Below are 19,827 nucleotides of genomic sequence, written 5' to 3' on the forward strand. Positions count from 1 at the left end.
AGATGCTTGACAATTCATAGATGGTTGATTATTCATAGAGTTATGCTTATGCAACAATAATTATGTTATAGGCGGAGAATGCTTCTGCCATGTGAATATCCAAGTATCGCCTCACACCGCTCACTTTGAGCGCTCTGGTATCCCCTCTCCGCCGAAACACCTAATGCCGTGTATACTATGTCCTCCAGGCAGTACCCTGCACATGACTGTCGTGTGGGAAATGAAGTGTTCAAGGCTTCGGAGTTACCTCCGTCAGGAAAACAGTGGAGGGTGGGGGGGTTTCGGCAGACCCAGAAGATGACGGTGGTAGTCCCCGTGGTCGCTGGCGAGGCGCTCGGCATGATGACCTGGACACTTGATGAGTTGTTGTTTGGCATCGTCGGTCTCCGATGAAGGGCATGACACACAAGGAGAATCAGTTCGTCAACTCAGCTAGGTGTAGTGAGCCCAGACATCATGTGTCAGAGGTGACGCGGGTCCTTGGTCAGTGCCAGCCAGACTCACAATCGCGTGTCAGAGGGCGATCACCTGGGTAGCCTAGACTGTCGTTGACAGGTCCTGCAGTTTCCCCTGACACGAGACATTCGGCTCGTAGACGGAGGATGATGGTGTGCCTCGTCTCTCATGGGAGGTCAGAAACCCCAGCGGTCCTATTGGTCTACTCAGTTTGCGCTCTGGAGCCACAGACGTGACGCTCTGAGGCTCCCTGGCTCCCTCAAGCCTGCGACGTCACGCTGTGCCATCCGCTGTCCCTCCCCAGACGTCACGCTGTGCCATCCGCTGTACCTGCTCAGACGTCACACTGTACCATCCGCTGTACCTCCCCAGACGTCACACTGTACCATCGGCTGTCCCTCCCCAGACGTCACATTGTGCCATCCGCTTTCCCTCCCTAGACGTCACACTGTACCATCCGCTGTACCTCCCCAGACGTCACACTGTACCATCCACTGTACCTCCCCAGACGTCACACTGTACCATCCACTGTACCTCCCCAGACGTCACGCTGTACCATCCGCTGTACCTGCTCAGACGTCACACTGTACCATCCGCTGTACCTCCCCAGACGTCACACTGTACTATCGGCTGTACCTTCCCAGACGTCACACTGTACCATCGGCTGTACCTGCTCAGACGTCACACTGTACCATCCGCTGTACCTGCTCAGACGTCACACTGTACCATCCACTGTACCTGCTCAGACGTCACACTGTACCATCCGCTGTACCTGCTCAGACGTCACAGCGAGATGTGGTCGTATCGTCAGGCGTATATAGACAAGACGGCGAGGTCAAGTCAGGTCAGGGCAGGTCAAGTCAGGTCAGCAAGAATGTAAGTTGGAGGGAGGGCGAGCAAGGGACGAGGGAATGAAAAAAAGTGACAATAATAATAAAAGCCTGGATGATAAGAGGAGAGGACAACTTGAAGAAGAGGACAGGGAAGTGAGGTGTTGATGGCGCGACGTAAAAGGAATCGAGCTGAGATAACATGGAACATAAACCGGAGATAGAAAGGATATTAAGACGAGATATATATATCAAAAGAAGAAGAAATTAGCTCCGGACAAACGGTGTGACACAGTGGGGGCCCCAGTGTAAACGACTCAAGATTTACGACCCAACTTTACAATCGAACGTGGCTTTAAAATGCACAAGTTACGATGGCCCAGGTCTGCACTTCGTCCCCGGGAGATTTTATTGTAAGAATATCTCAATGAAAACCGCTCTTTGAAGGCGGGTGGTATTGAAGTGTGGTAGGCTGGCTCCAGTGGTGACAAGGGTGCTGCAACCACAGCCTGGATGGTATTGAAGTGTGGTAGGCTGGCTCCAGGGGGGGGTGACCAGGATGTTGCAGCCACGACCTGAATGGAACAGCAGGAGACCATTATTGCACGTAGACAAATGGCCCGATCGATCACCCCGCCGTGAAATACGAGGATACCAAGTACCTCTCGTCCGTCTTCCTCTGCTAATATTCCGTCATACATTAGGCTCAATATTTGATACTGGCTGTTTACTGCTTCCGCGTACACTCCTTCCTCAACGGTCGCAGTGCAGTAAAGTACGGCGCCTTTATTCGACTGGGTCCGACGGAATGAGTTCCGTCCGAGGGCTGTCGTAAGTCTGAAAGTGACGCTGGGATTTCTGCTACATAGTTGCACACCGTAGCTGAAGAGCTCATGTGTATAGGGATTTTAGCCTGGTCTTGCCTCTTGTGGGGACGGAGTAAGTTACGCTATGATTAAAACTGCAGAGACTGTAAGTTGGTTTTGAGATTGGTCTGGATGCATTGTAGTTCGGTAGGTTGGCAGCAAGTGAGATGAGGTTTATTCGTATGGCTTTGTGGAAGACTTTGTATACTGCTACTGGAGGGGCTCAGAGGCACGATATATCACGGGTACTCCGCCATAGCTCCTCCTGCTCTTATCCTGCCGAAGACCTGGTGGTTCTGGGAGGCTGGAGGCAGACTTACGATCGTAGCTCCTCCTCCACCATAGTTCCTACTCATAGCCGGAACTCAGGTTGAAGTGTGATTTTCTCATTTCAGTTCTTTTTCAGAAGCAGTTCAAACAGAAGGCGAAGATGATCCCCCATAAGAATAAATGCTTCCTTCCCTACGCGTCGAAGCCTTGGAACTCTCTAACCTTCTCATGCCTTTCCCAGTAACTATGAACCTGGCACATTTTAAAAGATGGATCTTTCACTTCCTCCAGAATTCGTAAATGCTTTCCCTTGTCTTTTCTCTTTCCGTTTCTATATTTCAATTAAGGCCAGGCCTTGATGTGCACTTCTGTCCGTGACTGGAGCCTTCAACATAGGGAAAAAAGAAATACATATTCATGTGGGCAATGCACAGACGCAAAATGGATGAATACTGTCATTGTGGGAATACGAATATGCAAGTATAGACATTTAAACACACACACACACACACACACACACACACACACACACACACACACACACACACACACACACACACACACGAGTAAAGGACACAACACATACAAGGTTAAGAACCAGGGCAAAACGAGTGTCAAAATTCCTTCCCCATGAGGCACAATAGGTAATTACTCGCACAATTACACGGGCAATGAATCGGAACCGAACATCTGACACATATTGCTGGAGAAGAACGCTAAATATGTTCAGTTATATAAGCAGCATTATGCCATGACCTGCCATAATACTCGTCCAACATTCCATATCTGTCACACACTGTAGTTGTTCTTGATGCAGTGGTATGGTGGGGGTATCAGAGTGTGATGGTAGTGGTGTAGGGGGTTCAGAGTATATATACACACACACATATATATATATATATATATATATATATATATATATATATATATATATATGTATATATAAATATTGGGAAGGATCACAATTTTGCGCGTGATCAAGTATATTCCTTAGAGTCCACGGGGAAAATGGAACACGATAAGTTCCCAAGTGCACTTTCGTGTAATAGTAGTGTAATAACCCCTCTCTCTCACAGCGACCTAAGTGTTCATCTGTCTTTTGCATTACCATACACTCACAATTCGTGTTACCATTCGTTATAGACTGTGGGTTTCATACACGACTGTGAGAGAAAATAAGAGGAGGGGACGGACTTTCGTCAGGGGCAAGTGTGTGAGGGTTTTCGGGGGAAGATTGCAGCTTGGCGGAAGACGAATGATTTTTAGCCGAGTTATTCAGGGGTTGGAAGATGGCTTAAGGGTGACGAATGGTTCGTGAAGAAAACAGGATTACAGAGGAAAAATGTATTGCTGATATGGATGATTTCTTTTCCCCTTTTCTTTTGGTGTTAGCTGAGACGGCGCGACGCGACTGAATGCCCTAATCAAGCCATCTTCTTTTTCAGAAGCAGTTCAAACAGAAGGCGATGATGATCCCCCATAAGAATAAATGCTTCCTTCCCTATATATATATATATATATATATATATATATATGTATGTATATACATGTGTAGGGGGGGGGGTTGGGCCATTTCTTTCGTCTGTTTCCTTGCGCTACCTCGCAAACGCGGAAGACAGCGACGAAGCAAAATGAAAAAAAAAATTATATATATATATATATATATATATATATATATATATATATATATATATATATATATATATATATATATATATATCATAGGTTACTTCGGATACCCATTTTATCGACCAACAAACCTTTAAGGGAAGATGAACAGCAAGGTTGACTGTGGGCTGACTGCTGTAACTAGGACTCGAACCCATGTAGATGGCTCGACCCCGGGGGCTCGTGAATGCGCCACCGTCAGCGGAGAAGCTGCAGGAGGTGTAAGACAGAGACATGACTGAAAAGAAAGAAGGTGAAAGATAACAAGAAGAATGTGTGTTATGATTTCACGTCTGACTGACACGTTCAGGCCATCAAGCATGTGTAGAGGGAGCTATGGTTTCGGTACATTACACACGACAGCTACAGGATGGATGCGAGTGGATGTGGTCCCCCCCTTTTTTTTTTTTCCTTCGTCTGTTCCTTGCGCTACCTCGCTAAAGCGGGAAACTGCGAGCAGGTATGAAAGAAAGAATTATTATTATTATTGTTATTAATATTGTTATTAGTATTATTATTATTATCATTGTTATTAATATTGTTATTAGTATTATTGTTATTATTATTATTGTTATTATTGTTATCGTCATTATTATTATATCATTAGTAGTAGTAGTAGTATTTCGTATTATTATCTTTTATTATTATCTATTATTATTATTATTATTATTATTATTATTATTATTATTATTACTCGAAGTATTCAGCCATGCAAAAAATATAGTTCTCACTGAAGCAAGACCATGAATAGACTATGAGGAGAATTAGAAAAACAGAGAAATGAGGAGAGGAAAGGTAAAGGAAAAAAAAAAGAAATAGTCACTCAAGAATTCTGGAGGAAGTGGAAAACCCACCTTCTTAAACACAGGCAAGACGCCGCTGTTGCCTGGAAGACGTGAGATGGTGGTAGGGAGTGCTAGAGCTTCGTTGTGTAAGGAAGAAAACAAACAACACGACGGTCCACCCTTGAGTTTCCAGCGGCCTTGCCTTGCAGAATTCATGGGGATGCTGGTGCCTTGTTGGGACTTGTGGCTGCCAACGCTGAGCTTGTTAATGACACTGGTGTTGGCACACCTTCACTAACCACTAATGATGTATTCCTAGGACTATTGGCTGCCAATTCTAGTGTTGGCAGGCTTTAACCAACCATTATTGATGTCTTCCTGCGGCTAATGGCTGACAGCAGTGGTGTTGGCAGGCCCTTTACCCACCATCACATGTGCATTCCTGGGACTCACGCCTGCCAACAACACTGGCGTTGTGGGCTGGAGCTTACCAACCATTACGAGTGCATTCCTACCACAAACGTCTGCCAACACTGAGCTTATTATTAATGACAGTGGTGTTGGCAGGCCCTCCACAGCGCCTGTAATGGCTTCACTATGACATAACTCCGGCTCAACGCCGGTCTTAAAGTAGCATTACTGTGACTCCAACTCGGCTGGCTGTGCGCTGGTGGACGGGAAGAACCTCCCTGGTCGGGAGGGAAGGACCCGTCCTTGCTGTGAACAAGGGAAGGGACGAGTACAACCCGTACTGTCTATTATGGAGAGGGAGGATGACAGATATATGACCATTAAGGAGAAAATGTAGTGTGGGACGTGAAAGGTAAGTCCTCGTAGGGTTGGGGAAACGTAATTTTGAGCCATCGAAATGTGGAGTCGATATGTCATTTATTATGGCAAATGACAGGAAATGTCGCGAGCAATTGATATATTGCAGTGTTTCAAAACTAGGGCTAACGAATATGAGGCCAGACCAATGGGCATTTCTCAAAAACCTTCGTCCGTGGTGTCACATTGTTTCACACACACACAAAAAAAAAGAGGTGTTAAGATACTTTTTTTGCCGTGTGTACATTGGGTTTGAAGTAGACATTCATTTTTCTAACTGCTTGAAGGTGGCCATCGTTAGGGCTAGGGGTGATCCTCTTGTGTTTGAAGTGTAATTATAATGAAAAGTTGAGAATAATATGACACTAATTACTGGCCTTCTTTTCTTTCGGCAGGTAAGCCATGATGGAGGTTCCCTTCCCTGGTGACACGAGACATCTCGTCCTTAGGTAAGAGGCGTCAGTGAAGGATTGAAGCACTGGTGCCAGGTGTGTGTGTGTGTGTGTGTGTGTGTGGTGGAAACATATCTTGAGTTTGGGTGAGAGTGGCTCTTGGTTGGTGGGTACGTTTGGTCAATCCGAAGCTGGACAGCACTGGAATCAGTGCTCTGTCAGGGTCCCCGTGTGTACAGTACCGCCTGGTGTCGTATGTCGGTGCCAAAGGAACAGGCGTCTCATGGTGTCTGAGGTGTGGTGTACAACCGGAGGAAGGTACGATTATCATGTCTTAGGGAATCGTAATGGAATTTAGCTACTCGAGTATGCCTCTGTCAAGCTGTCATAAAACCACAATACCTGCCTGGTATGTGCCGTACTGTCATCGTGTTTGTTTTGAATCAATACTGATTCTTGTATCTTCGTAAAGGCCAAAGGGTTTGTAATTTCACCCTTCCTTTACCTCCGTTCCTTTGTCATACATCGTGTTGGTCGTTTTTAACTATATTTCATGTCCGACTTTTGCTGTAGGAAAAAATAGGCCATCATCTGCTTCCTTTCTGAGGCGATATGTTGTGTTAACAGGAACTCGTCTTCGTCTAAAGAGTGCAGAACTGAAAAGTGTTTTCATCAATCGTCTCACGGTCCATATTAACGGTGTAAAGGAACTGAATGATTGGGATCGGTTGAGGTCACTCCATGGAGTAAAGACGGGGACCAGGTATATCCTCATCTCTACCTGGGAGATCCTAGGAGGGTATGGTTCCCAGCGAACACTTGGAAATTAGATCCTGCTGGTACTGCAGGAGTGGAAGACTCTGTAGGATACTGCCTCTGAAATAATAAGAAAAATAAAAAAGTGCGAAATGCTCCAGAAGAGAGAACGCCTTTTAGCATCCAGGGCCCAAGATTCTTCAGCGTCTTGCCTGTAATCATGAGAAACACCCGGGGATGCACGGAGGAAAATTGTAAAACGGTGACCTAGACGAGTATTTACAAAATGTGCTCGATCAGTCAGGCCATGGAGCTTACATGGTGCCTGCAGGTCGCGGCTCTTAACAACTTGGTCGACCAACGACCCAATCCAACAGCCTACGCCCAGTTATGCTTTGCACAGTCAGCTGTATTGCAAATATCATAGGTACAGACACGGTCAGCTGTTACAGAACCGTCGAATGTACGGGCAGACATCTGTTACGGAACCATCAGATGTTCGACCACAGTCCTTCAGCAGCTGTTGGAAGGTAAACAGTTGGGTAAAAGCTCGAGGTACGAACAAATGTGTTACGTGTAAACTCTGAATGAGGATCTTCAAGAGTATCTATCTGAAGGTGCTGGAGGAGGCGCGCGGCCGAGGAGGGCCTCACCTGGCGAAACGCTCCATTGCTTTGTTTTGTAACTCGGATGTTTAAGTTTTAAGACTTGCCAAGTTCCCACTTTAACACGGCAATTAGGGTACGTCTCAGGCCTCGTCTGGCATTTTCAAAAATGAGTGTGTGTGTGTGTGTGTGTGTGTGTGTGTGTGTGTGGATACGTTTGGGTACAAGTCTGTGTGTGAGTTGGTTTCTGTACTTGTGTTTGAGTATTTGTGTCCGTCCGTCATTCGTTGTGTCTTTAGAGGAGTTTTTGGTTTGTGTATTTGGTAGAGAGTTTAGGGTGTTTTTGAGACTCTTTGGTCCATTTTTGGGGTCGGTTTTTGGACTGAGATAAGGGTCGTGAAGTACGAGTAGTATTCAATAAACGTTATTGATGGTAAAACAAAAAAAAAGTGGTGCAGCTCAGTGCGGATTGGTAAGAGGCAAGTTTCTTAAGGGGCTGGTGCAGGATTCATTGCCGGGTCTCTTGGAACTGCTACAGAAGGGAGGTGGAGCAGCCGAGGTTCCGAGGTTATGCGGCAGAAGCGAAGGGACACTCCTGAAGTCCTGTAATTGTGCCGCTAGTGCCCAGGAAGGTAGGAGGGGCTCTTGAGGCTAGTTGTGCTGCTAGTGCCCGGGAAGGGAGGAGGCGTTGCCAAGGTTCTTTAAGACGGAAGTGGGAAAGCGGTTGCCATAGATGAGTTGTGCTGCAGGGAAGAGATGGCGTAGCCGAGTTAATGTGGCTACTATAGGAAACTGGCGCAGTGGGTAACACACGGGACTCTAGTCATGCAGGTCAATGAGTGAGGTTCCTTCGGCCGCTGCTGCTGAAAGAGGGAGGCAATGGTAAGTCCTCCGCGTGCCTCCTGCTGGAAAGAAAAAGAAGTGACGAGCTGGAAGTAACGTGGTGGATGTTTCCAGGAAGAGAGCGCCTAGGTCTGCCAGTGTCCGGGGACTACTTGACTGTTGCAGACAGGAGTACAGCGACTAGTCTTGGGAGGCTGAGCCATTCCATGCCAGGGTCTTACCTGCGTAGATGTGGCAGATAGTATTTTCAAACTTTCGTTCCCTTGGAAATAGAGAAAAGGTGCTGACGAGTGGAAAGCTAAGGGGATGGGGGTGGGGGGTTGGAATCCCTATCACCATGGCCATTTTGGCGGCCCAACAACGCCTCACCACCTGGGGAGAGGTCAGGCAAGGCCACATGCTGTTAACGTTAAGAGGATTGGATTACGATAGCAGGTCAAGTGTCAGGCAAGCATACTGTGGGAGTATGACTTCATCAAGACCACTTGAGCGTTGTGTATTGACGCCGAGATAGACTGGTGCAGGAGTGTTGCTGTTCCTCTGTAGGGGTGTACAATGCGGCTTTAGGAGAGTGTGGAGCACAGAGGAGAGTGTGTGGATGTAGAGTGGATGTAGAGTGCGATTGCAGGAGGGTTTAGAGTGTAGAGTATGGTCGTAGGAGAGTGCGTGGGGTGTAGGATGCGTGTGTAGGAGAGGGGTGTAGGGTGTACAGTGCGGTTATATAGGAAGTTGAGGGGTGTAGTGTATAGTTGCAGGAGAGGATGGGTAAGAGTGCAGGTGTAGGAGTAAAGTGCGGTTGTATGAGTGTTGTGATATATTGGTTGTAGTTGCAGGAGATGTGTGGTTGTAGCAGGTGCCTGGTGCAGCTGCCAGTTGGTGCTGCTGTTGTGGGAGGAAGATCGGTATGAGGTTACGCATCTCTTGGTCTCCTGTAGAAGGCGACGAAGACCGGCTGGAGCGGGAGAGCTGCTGCGGAATCCTCTCCCTCCTTTATTATCACTTTTATAAGAATTTGAGAACAGGAGGAGGAACTGAGCAGATATTTTTCTTTTCTTTCCTCTTTTTTTTCTTTCTGGAAGGTCGGTCATCTGATCCTGTCGCTGCCTCGTTCCGACGGTAGAAGAAGGTGAGAAGGAATATGTAAAAAAAAAAAAAAATCTTTGGAATTTTTTACGTAAATGTGAACGTGATGGTAAACTGGTTAAGTAACTTGTGTGGAAGGTTGCTGGGAACGGTTGATATAAGCTGTAAACACCGCCAGTTATTGAACCAGGAAACAAACAAACATTACGCGCTCTTTAGAGGTGGTACCAGTGGGGATCACGGTGATGATGCAGTGTGTGTGTGTGTGTTGGCAGGCGGGAAGATAGATTGTGTTGCTGCATTGTATGGTGGAAGGAGAGGTTGTGTTGCTGCAGTGTGTGTGTGTTGGGAGGTGGGAGGAGAGGTTGTGTTGCTTCATTGTATGGTGGGAGGAGAGGTTGTGTTGCTGCAGTGTGTGTGTTGGGAGGCGGAAGGGGAGGTTGTGTTGCTTCATTTTATCGTGGGAGGAGAGGTTGTGTTACTGCAGTGTGTGTGTGTGTGTGTGTGTGTGTGTGTGTGTGTGTGTGTGTGTGTGTGTGTGTGTGTGTTGAGAGGTGGGAGGAGAGGTTGTGTTGCTTCATTGTATTGTGGGAGGAGAGGTTGTGTTGCTTCATTGTATGGTGGGAGGAGAGGTTGTGTTGCTGCAGTGTGTGTGTGTGTTGGGAAGTGGGAGGGGAGGTTGTGTTGCTTCATTATATGGTGGGAGGAGAGGTTGTATTGCTGCAGTGTGTGTGTGTGTGTGTGTGTGTGTGTGTGTGTGTGTGTGTGTGTGTGTGTGTTGGGAGGTGGTAGGAGAGGTTGTGTTGCTTCATTGTATTGTTGGAGGAGAGGTTGTGTTGCTGCAGTGTGTGTGTGTTGGGAGGCGGGAAGATAGATTGTGTTGCTTCCTTGTATGGTGGGAGGAGACGTTGTGTTGCTGCAGTGTGTGTGTGTGTTGGGAGGCGGGAGGAAAGACTATGTTGCTGTCGTGTATATATTTCTGTATCAGTTTTCCTACGCGAGGGTCTGAGATAGGGGGGGGGGGGAGGTTGCAGTATGATGGGGTGGGAGGCTGGCCAGCAGGTAAGCCAGTCGCTGTTTGCTCATGACACGGCGCTGGTGGCAGACTCGATTAAGAAAGTGCAGAATACGGGATCTGAGTTTAGGTGAGCGTGTACCAGGCTGGCGGTAGCCACAAGCAGGTGTGGTGGGCCTATGATGATGAGGGAGAGAGGAGGCTCGATGTGTTGGAGACGAAATGTTTGAGAGCAGTGTATGGTATTGGGAGGGGTCTGGAGCATGCCATCACCACCGCTGGTCTGGAGCCTGCCATCACCACCGCTGGTCTGGAGCCTACCATCACTACCGCTGGGTCTGGATCCCATCACCACCGCTGGGTCTGGAGCCCATCACCACCCCTGGTCTGGAGCCCATCACCACCCCTGGTCTAGAGCCTACCATAACTACCGCTGGTCTGGAGCCCATCACCACCCCTGGTCTGGAGCCCATCACCACCCCTGGTCTAGAGCCTACCATAACTACCGCTGGTCTGGAGCCCATCACCACCCCTGGTCTGGAGCCCATCACCACCCCTGGTCTGGAGCCCATCACCACCCCTGGTCTGGAGCCCATCACCACCCCTGGTCTGGAGCCCATCACCACCCCTGGTCTGGAGCCCATCACCACCCCTGGTCTGGAGCTTACCATCAGCACCCCTGGTCTGGAGCCTACCATCAGCACCCCTGGTCTGGAGCCTACCATCAGCACCCCTGGTCTGGAGCCTACCATCAGCACCCCTGGTCTGGAGCCTACCATCAGCACCCCTGGTCTGGAGCCTACCATCATCACCCCTGGTCCGGATCCTACCATCACCACCCCTGGTCTGGAGCAGGATGCCGTAAATATAGGCAGAGAAATAGTGGTGTTTGTTGGCTTATACGTCGTGTATATATACGTGCTGGAGGATCTGCAGGTTCGTGTGTCTTTTGTTTGTGTGTGTGTGTGTATGTGTGTGTGTGTGTGTGTGTGTGTGTGTGTGTGTGTGTGTGTGTGTAGAGGTGGCGTCCCCCAGGGCTGTGCGTCTGACGAGATCATTTCTTGAAGCTCGACGGCTGACATGAACACACACACACACACACACACACACACACACACACACACACACACACACAACTTTCTTTTAACATTAATACTGACGGATGAACATTTTACAACTCTTATAATCATAATTCTTCTCTCTCCAGGATATGATCATCCGATTACACTCCGGTACAGAGTAATAGAGGGAATACAGCTTTGCATCCGGTGAGGACTTGGAGGGGATATATATATATATATATATATATATATATATATATATATATATATATATATATATATATATATATATATATATATATCAGCTTTAATGCTGTTGATGTGAATGATAGATTTATCTTCTCTCTTTCTTTTCAGGTAAAAGCATTTTACCTAGTCATATATATACGATTTTGGAATTTAACTTAGGATCAGATGTGGTTATTAGATGTGTGGGTCATTATACTGAGGGTGTGGGGGGAAGAACATGGCCTATATATACAGCGACAACAGTTGCAATGATCATATTGACCATGTGACACGATCATGTTTTGTTGACCAGCTGTGTTCGTTGCTGGTCACCACACTTTGATGATGTGGCGTGTCGGCCGGCGGCGCTGAGGGGAGAGTTGTGGGTGAGGGTGGTTAGATCGTGCGGCTGGGGAGCTTAGCGTAGTTAGAGAGGTAGGACAGGAGTGTGGATGACTGCGTTGTGATGACGATTAGATGAGCGCTGAAGAGAAAAGGGGGGAACATGAAGGGAAGGGTAAGAGGGGGGGAAAGAAGAGAGGAAATAAGGGCACACCGGACAGGAAAGTGAGGGAGGTGGATTAAAGGGGAAACAGGAGGGAGGATGAGTATAGAGGAAGAAATAGAGAAAAAACTGTGGCGGCGCATGCGTAGGGAAAGAGGGTTTGGCCCTTCTGCCCGACTACCTCACGTTGAATACAGATTTGGTGCCATCTGTGCCGCTGCCAGATACGTCATGAGGGGCACACTTTACCCCATCTGTGCCGCTGCCAGACGCGTTATGGAGGCAGACCTGACCCCTATCTGTGCCGCTGCCAGACGCGTTATGAAGGCAGACCTGACTCCCATCTGTGCCGCTGCCAGACGCGTTATGGAATAGACCTGACCTCCATCTGTGCCGCTGCCAGACGCGTTATGAAGGCAGACCTGACCCGATTTGTGCTGCTGCCAGACGCATAATGAAGGCAGACGTGACCCCCATCTGTATCACTGCCAGACGCGTTATGGAGGCAGACTTAACCCCGTTCTCTTTCTCTGCCAGACCGTCCCGCATCCATTCACCTTTTACGATGTAATATTTGCCGCTATCGGTGGATGGTTTAGTGTGCCAATGCTGCTCATCCTGTTGATGGCAAAGATATACCTGAGATCATTCAGGGCCTTTGTCACGCCCCCAGAGAGCAGATATCTCTGACAGTCTGTCGTAAAAAGTCGGTTCATTACGTAAGCTTATAATCTTTCGCGCTGTAGATTTATTCCTGCAAAAAAAATGGTACCATATCAGGCGTTGTGCCGTTTCGTGCAGGGTTTATTTGGGTCTCGTAACGAAAAAGTTCCAATGTTCACAGTGTAAGACTAAGTTTCCTAGTTTGTGGCCAGAAACTTCACAGTTCACACCGCTGACGTCTCCAGATAGACAGACCTCAACGCTTGGTATACTTAGTATACTTATTATACTTTATCCTTTCCAAATATAATTCTTGAGGTATCAGTCTACGTTTCTTTTCCAAGTCTTGTTAATGCTGTTATCGTTATGTACGACCATAGCCGGGACGCGTGATAACGTATCACCGACCTTAAGCCGTTGTGAGATATGCACTGTGATAAAGGGTTTTTACCATGCAACAGGCCTCAGTGCTCTGGTCCTATCTGTGCTTTGTCGATTTTGGTGAGACGCAGATTTCTCCTTTACCGAAGCTGGTGGCTCCACCAGTCCCCTACCACCAGACACACAAGTGTTCCCTTGACCAGTCCCCCACTGCTGAGACACACATGTGTGTCCCCTGATCAGTCCCCACTGCTGAGACACACATGTGTGTTTCCCGTCCAGTCCCCACTACCAGACACACAAGTGTCCCCTTGACCAGTCCCCACTGCTGAGACACACATGTGTGTCCCTTGATCAGTCCCCACTACCAGACACACACGTGTCCCCTGATCAGAGCCGATGTGACCCCACACCACACAGCCTGGTCAGCGGGACCGGGTCATTTCCCATTACAAATTCTAATGAGACGAATACAGATGAATGTTGATGACCTTGCCTTTGCGCATGTGCCGCTAATTTCTACATGGCAGGTCAAAGGAGGTCTTTTGCCTCGATGATTTATGGTACGCCGAAGACGAGGTCGAGCGTGGAATTAATACCTAGCTCATTAGTAGACTGCACGAATACGTTGTTGATAACATACAGGGTGAAGTGGTGCGTTTGACTGTGAATTGCATAAGTAGGCAGCAAGATCATCTTGTCGTTGTGTGTATGAGAGTAAGTGTGTTGTGTGGTCAGTGGTTTTTTACAGCCATTGAACTGGAGGCAAATGGTGTTAATTAACTTTACTCATAGTGACAAATGGGTAAAAGGATATATTCCAGGGAAAAAGAGTGAATGTAAGAGCTGGGAATTAGCTCTCTTAGCTCGTTTCGACCAAGTCCCAGTTAAGGAGAACCGTGAATAATTATTCATTAGTATCCTGACGACGACTTTGAAGTTGGTTGAGATGAATGTGTTTCTGACTCCAGGGCGACCCGCGCCACCACGCTGGTATCCCTTTGCTACCTTTACCCTCACCAGTTAGTCTTTCCTAGAGGTGTGGACACTTGACTGTACCTGTCGAATCTCTCTGTCCAGTCATTTTCACTCGAGGGTGTTCCAGATGAAGTAAGTCGCCTGTCGATTTCGCAAAGGAAAAAAAAAAAGGATGGGGTGTGGATGGGGTACCCTTCATACATCATTCACGACTGAAGGAATCGAGTGTTCGATTGTTTGCTCACGTCCGATGCCGCGTCCTTGTGGTAAAGCCAGCAAGCTCGAGGCCTCACAGGGACGGACAGGGAGGCATGTCCAAAAGGAAGCGTCTGACAATCATTACTGGAACAGGCTATTGTTTTCCTGTTAAACGTTCCTGACCCCTTTGACAGCCTTTATCCCGTTAACTATATCATTTCGTTCGTATCGTCATGGTGTAATTTGCCCCTTTGTCAGCCTTATGGGTCTGGTCACTGTGTCGCCTATGATCTATTGAACTGTACTGACGACTGAATGCATTACGTTGGAGCGCCACCCAGCTTGAATGGGGTCACTTGGTGAATGTTAATTCCTTGAACGCGACGTTACGGTACTTGAGTACTTTACGGTATGACAGGTGTACACTACGTGACATCCCTTAGGTATGACGATCCGCTGGTCTTTTAACCCTGACCCTTAAGGGTTACGTCAATTCGTGCTGTCGTGCTTAAGGGATAGATTAGCATAGTTTGATCATTAAACACTAAAAGAAAATGACGTTTAAGGGCACCGAATTAAAGAAATGGTGATACGTTATGAACAAGTTAGTATAACACGGTCTGCCTCCGTCTCTGTGTGGCTGGCCATACCCAGCGTAAAGGACCTCAGTGTGTGTGTGCTGCTGGAACTGCTGACGTTCGTGTGTCGTAGGTTGACGTTCGTGTGTCGGAGGTTGGCGCTCATGTCACACAAGTTGTCGTTCTTGTGTCATAGATTGACGCTCGTGTCACACAAGTTGTCGTTCTTGTGTCATAGATTGACGCTCGTGTCACACAAGTTGACGCCCGTGTGTCGCAAGTTGACGCTCGTGTCACACAAGTTGACGCTCGTGTGTCGTAGGTTGACGTTCGTGTCACACTGGGGTACTGCAAGGCGGCGATCCACCGGAACACACACACAGTGGACGACGGATCAATGTGCTATATAGTGTAGATCTGTCGTCGTTTGGCCATTATGCTTCGTGATGATGAAGAGGAGTTGTCGTATGCGCCGTGAGGGGCGTGTCGGTAAACGATCACTGTCCAGCAGCGGGTGTGTTGGGTGGTAAAGTAGAGGAGAAGGGAAAGAGGAAGGCCATGGGTGACTTGAGTTGGGTTGCATGGAAGAAAATAAAGCAGATGACAGAGGACCTGACGGTCTGTGACGAGGTTACCTGCTGGAGGAGGGTAACAGAATTTCCCAAGAATCTGTAATGACACAGACTGGAGTCACTGTAGGAACAAAGACGAGACTTAGGGTAGAGAAAGTTAATGAACTGCTGTAGTAATGTTATCCAATGGTACTAAAAATACCTCGCGAATATTTTCAAGGCTGCGAGAGAACAGCAGATTACTCAACTCTGACTTGTGTGTGTGTGTGTGTGTGTGTGTGTGTGTGTGTGTGTGTGTGTGTGTGTTTTCTTATTTCTTGAGCCTGTAAATTCATTATGATTTGTTCGGGTGAAAAACGGAAGGGGGTTAAGGCAGAGCGAAGAAAAGATGCATCGGTATCAAAGGGGAATCCATGAATAAAACATGGGATTAGTTTACAGGAAAAGGCTTGGGGAGAGGGAGCGAGGGAGGGAGAGCAAGGAACGGATTGAGTGAGTCAGGAAATAAAAAGAAGAAATCATTGTCTGTTCCTGGCTGTCGGTGGCTAAGTGGGAGAGGGAAGGTCTTACCTCAGTGTGTGAGGTCTTCAGTAGCCGGGGTGTGGGTTCACTCCAGTCGGGCTGGTACTAGGGTCTGGGAGGGGGTGAGGGAGAGGGTTATGTATCCGCTGTCATTGACAATTTGCACAGTAATAACGGCAGAAATACGAAGCTTACGCCCCGTATCCCGGTGATAATGGACCGCTGGCTGAGCCCCGGAAAGCGAGGCGCATCGCCTAGAGGAGGAGGAGGGGCAGTGGTGAGGCCATTCCCTCCCACAAACATTGGTGAGACCCTTTCTTTCTACAGACACTAGTGAGGCCGCTTCCTCCTACAGACACTAGTGAGGCCGCTTCCTCCTACAGACACTGATGAGGCCGCTTCCTCCTACAGACACTGATGAGGCCGCTTCCTCCTGCAGACACTGGTGAGGCCGCTTCATCCTACAGACACTAGTGAGGCCGCTTCCTCCTACAGACACTAGTGAGGCCGCTTCCTCCTACAGACACTGGTGAGGCCGCTTCCTCCTACAGACACTGGTGAGGACGCTTCCTCTTACAGACACTATTGAAGCCGTTTCCTTCTGCACTCTCTGCTGAGATCACTACATCATTCAGTGACTCTGAGACCACGTCAGTGGGAACGTCTCCTCCAGCGAAGATGTGTCTGGAGACCCACTGAGAGGTTGGCTCGAGAGATTCCAGTGACTGGAATTATATGGATCGAGGGACAGACGATATACACCACAGCACCTAATGGGTGTCCTACCATTGTATATCACTAAACCCCAGAGGTGTATATCGGAGGTGTACACTTGTACACACCAATGGTGTATACTGGAGGTGTATAGTGCTATATCACTGGAACTATTGTCTCTGTACTTCTGGGCATGTTGTGCGGGTGTGTATAGTGCTACGTGTGAACGCAAGTCAGGGTTTAAGAAGTGGTAGGACGCAAGAAGGAACAGCTCACCACCCTGCCCAATACGATCGACTGGCAGTGATATATTACGGAAGGGTTCGCCCGTAAGGTACTGGCATATATATAGGATAATGATCGGGTCTGGATGTCTGCCCTGTCCGTTTGTTTGTTGGTTGGTGGTGTCCGTATGTGTAGATGGAAGTTGGAATATATCAGTCATGACCCTTCCTACCCCCCCTCATCCACCTCATCATTGTGCATGTCCTCCTAACCTGTGATCATAACCCTCCCTGCCCCTCCTCACCATGCATGTCATGCCAGGACCTGAGCGTACTCCATGCCGATCCCCGCCGTCTAGCGGCCTTAATCCGGGCTGTTGAGGGATGGGGGCGTCGTCCAGTGCTTCTTTTGCTTTGGGTTGATTGTTTTCTGGTCATGGCCATTGGAGTGACTCCCTGATTAGAGACGGAGTTGAGAGGTAATCGTCCATTGGTTCAGGGTAGAGGGGTTTCTTTTTAGACCTAAGAGGCGATGTGTCCTCGGGCGTAAGATGGAAAACTGTTGTCTGCTTCAGGAACGTCATTTGCTGCGGACATTCTCGTGCCTTGTAACGCAAGGCGACGGAGGGCGACGTCTGGTTCTTAGTCGGGAAGAGTTCAGAGGGACATGATGACCTGAAGGGGTATTTCCTAGGACCTGTGGAAAACCTCTCCTGTAGACTGTAGAGACTCTGAGCTTGCAAAGACTAATCAAGCTGTACTTGTTATACTTTGCCCCTTACTGTTAAGCTGTACTTGTTACACTAGCTGCCTTGTGGCCCTTTCCTCCTAGGCTGTACTTGTTACACCAGCTGCTTTCTGGCCTCTTCCTCTTAGGCTGTACTTGTTACACCAGCTGCCTTCTGACCCCTTCCTCTTAGGCTGTCCTCGTTACTCACAGCAGCTGCCTCCGGAACCCTTCACTCATGCCTGTAGGACCTTAGTTGATATGGTCGTCTAGGACGCTACACGAACCGGGCCTTTTGTACTCTAGATACCATATCTTTGGAACGCTGACCCGTGTAGCCATCACCCTTCTTGTTAATGGAAACCCCCAGATAACGTACCCTCTTGGATAGCCTTACCTAGAGGATATTGAGTATATTGCCTATATGGGGCCCTACAGTGAATGGACCTTTTGAACTCCAGATAACATCCTTGGGGACGCTGGCTTCGTGTAGTCACCATCTTCTTTGGCTTTCGCTAACCCAGATGACTTAGTCTCTCGTACTAAAACGTTAGTTGGCCTATATGACCGAGGATCTGCAGGCCCCCTTGGGCGAATTGAGGACACGAAACTGAAGGCGGTTGTGTCTAAAGGAAACTTTTAACTTGAACTAGGAATCCTTGAAGAAATTATTATGATTCTTTTTGTCATTTCTTTATCTAGGAATGTTAGGATGTAGCGGTGCTTGATGGATACGTTCTCGTGTCGTGAATGACTCCACAAGTCTTATGTGTGAGGCGCTTGGTTGTGGAGAGATGGTCAGTCACTGACATATGAGGCCACATGGATGGTGTGACTCTGAGGTGGACAGTAGATGATGGGAGGCCTCATGGATAGTGACGGGAAGTGACAGGAGATCCCGTCGATGGTGAGAGACGGGTAGTTGCAGGAGGTCTGGTGGTTAGTGTCAGACGAGGATGACAATGACAGAAGGTCTGGGATATAGTGTCAGACGGGAAGGACAGTGATGGCAGGCGGTCTTTTGCTTGATGTCTGACCTAGTTGGTAAGGAGAAGAGACGAAGAGACGAGGTTCATTAGGGGGAAGAAAAAAAAACTTGGTGACGAAGTTATAAAAGCTGGTCTAACCTTGTTTGAGACATTTCTTTCTTGGGCGCAGAGAGAAAGGAGGAATATAAGTGAGTGTTGGTTGGTTGGTTGGTTCGGCATTTGCAATAACTCTGTGTTCCCCTGCCACCAGGTACGCACCGGAAGGGGAGGTCGGTCGTGTTGCTCCACTTGCCAATCTCGTACGGTGAAAAGCACTGTTTTTCCGCCCTTCCCTCTCCCTCTCCCTCCCTTCCCCCTCCCTTCTTCCTTCCCTTTCCCTTCCCTCTTCCTCCCCTTCCCTCAGTGTTTCCTTATATTTTTCTTATTCCCATCCCCCTCAATCTGCCTCTCCTTTGTATTTATGTTCCCTCCTCCCTTGCTTATCTCCTTACTCTCCTTTCCCACCCTCTCCCCTCCACTCTCTACCTTGACCACTTTTCCTCCCTCTCCCTTCTGGCCCGCTTCCCCTCTCTCAGCATCAACAACTTCCCCTGAATCAGTCTCGTCCACTTCCCCTCCCCCTGCGTTGCCTCTTTCCCCTCATTTGCTTCGCCCACTTACCCTCCCTCAGTATGACCCACTTCCCCTCCCTCAACGTGGCCCACCTCCCCCTCCTTCATCATGGCCCACCTCCCCTCCCATGGCCCAGCACCTGCTGTATATTTCCCTGGCGCTTCTGTCGTCAGTCCTCACCGCCGCTGAGGAGCCGATGTTTATGTTGTGGAGGAGGAGGAGGAGGAGGAGGAGGCTCCGTGAAGACCCGCTCACCTGCTGAGAGGGAGCGTCAGGCGTCCTTCTGGTTGTTCGTCTCTTTTTCATCTCCCAGCTCGACCCGGCGGTAGGAAACGTGTGTTACTCCCTTGCATCCGGCTCTGGGGAGTTTTTGCCACCGTCTCTTCCGTCTTTGATCATTCTAGACCCCCCCAAAATAGTATGATTTTGTTTATATATGTATATATATATATATATATATATATATATATATATATAT

The sequence above is a fragment of the Panulirus ornatus genome, chromosome 14 (assembly GCF_036320965.1).
Source record: "Panulirus ornatus isolate Po-2019 chromosome 14, ASM3632096v1, whole genome shotgun sequence".
In the NCBI taxonomy this organism is placed as follows: domain Eukaryota; kingdom Metazoa; phylum Arthropoda; class Malacostraca; order Decapoda; family Palinuridae; genus Panulirus; species Panulirus ornatus.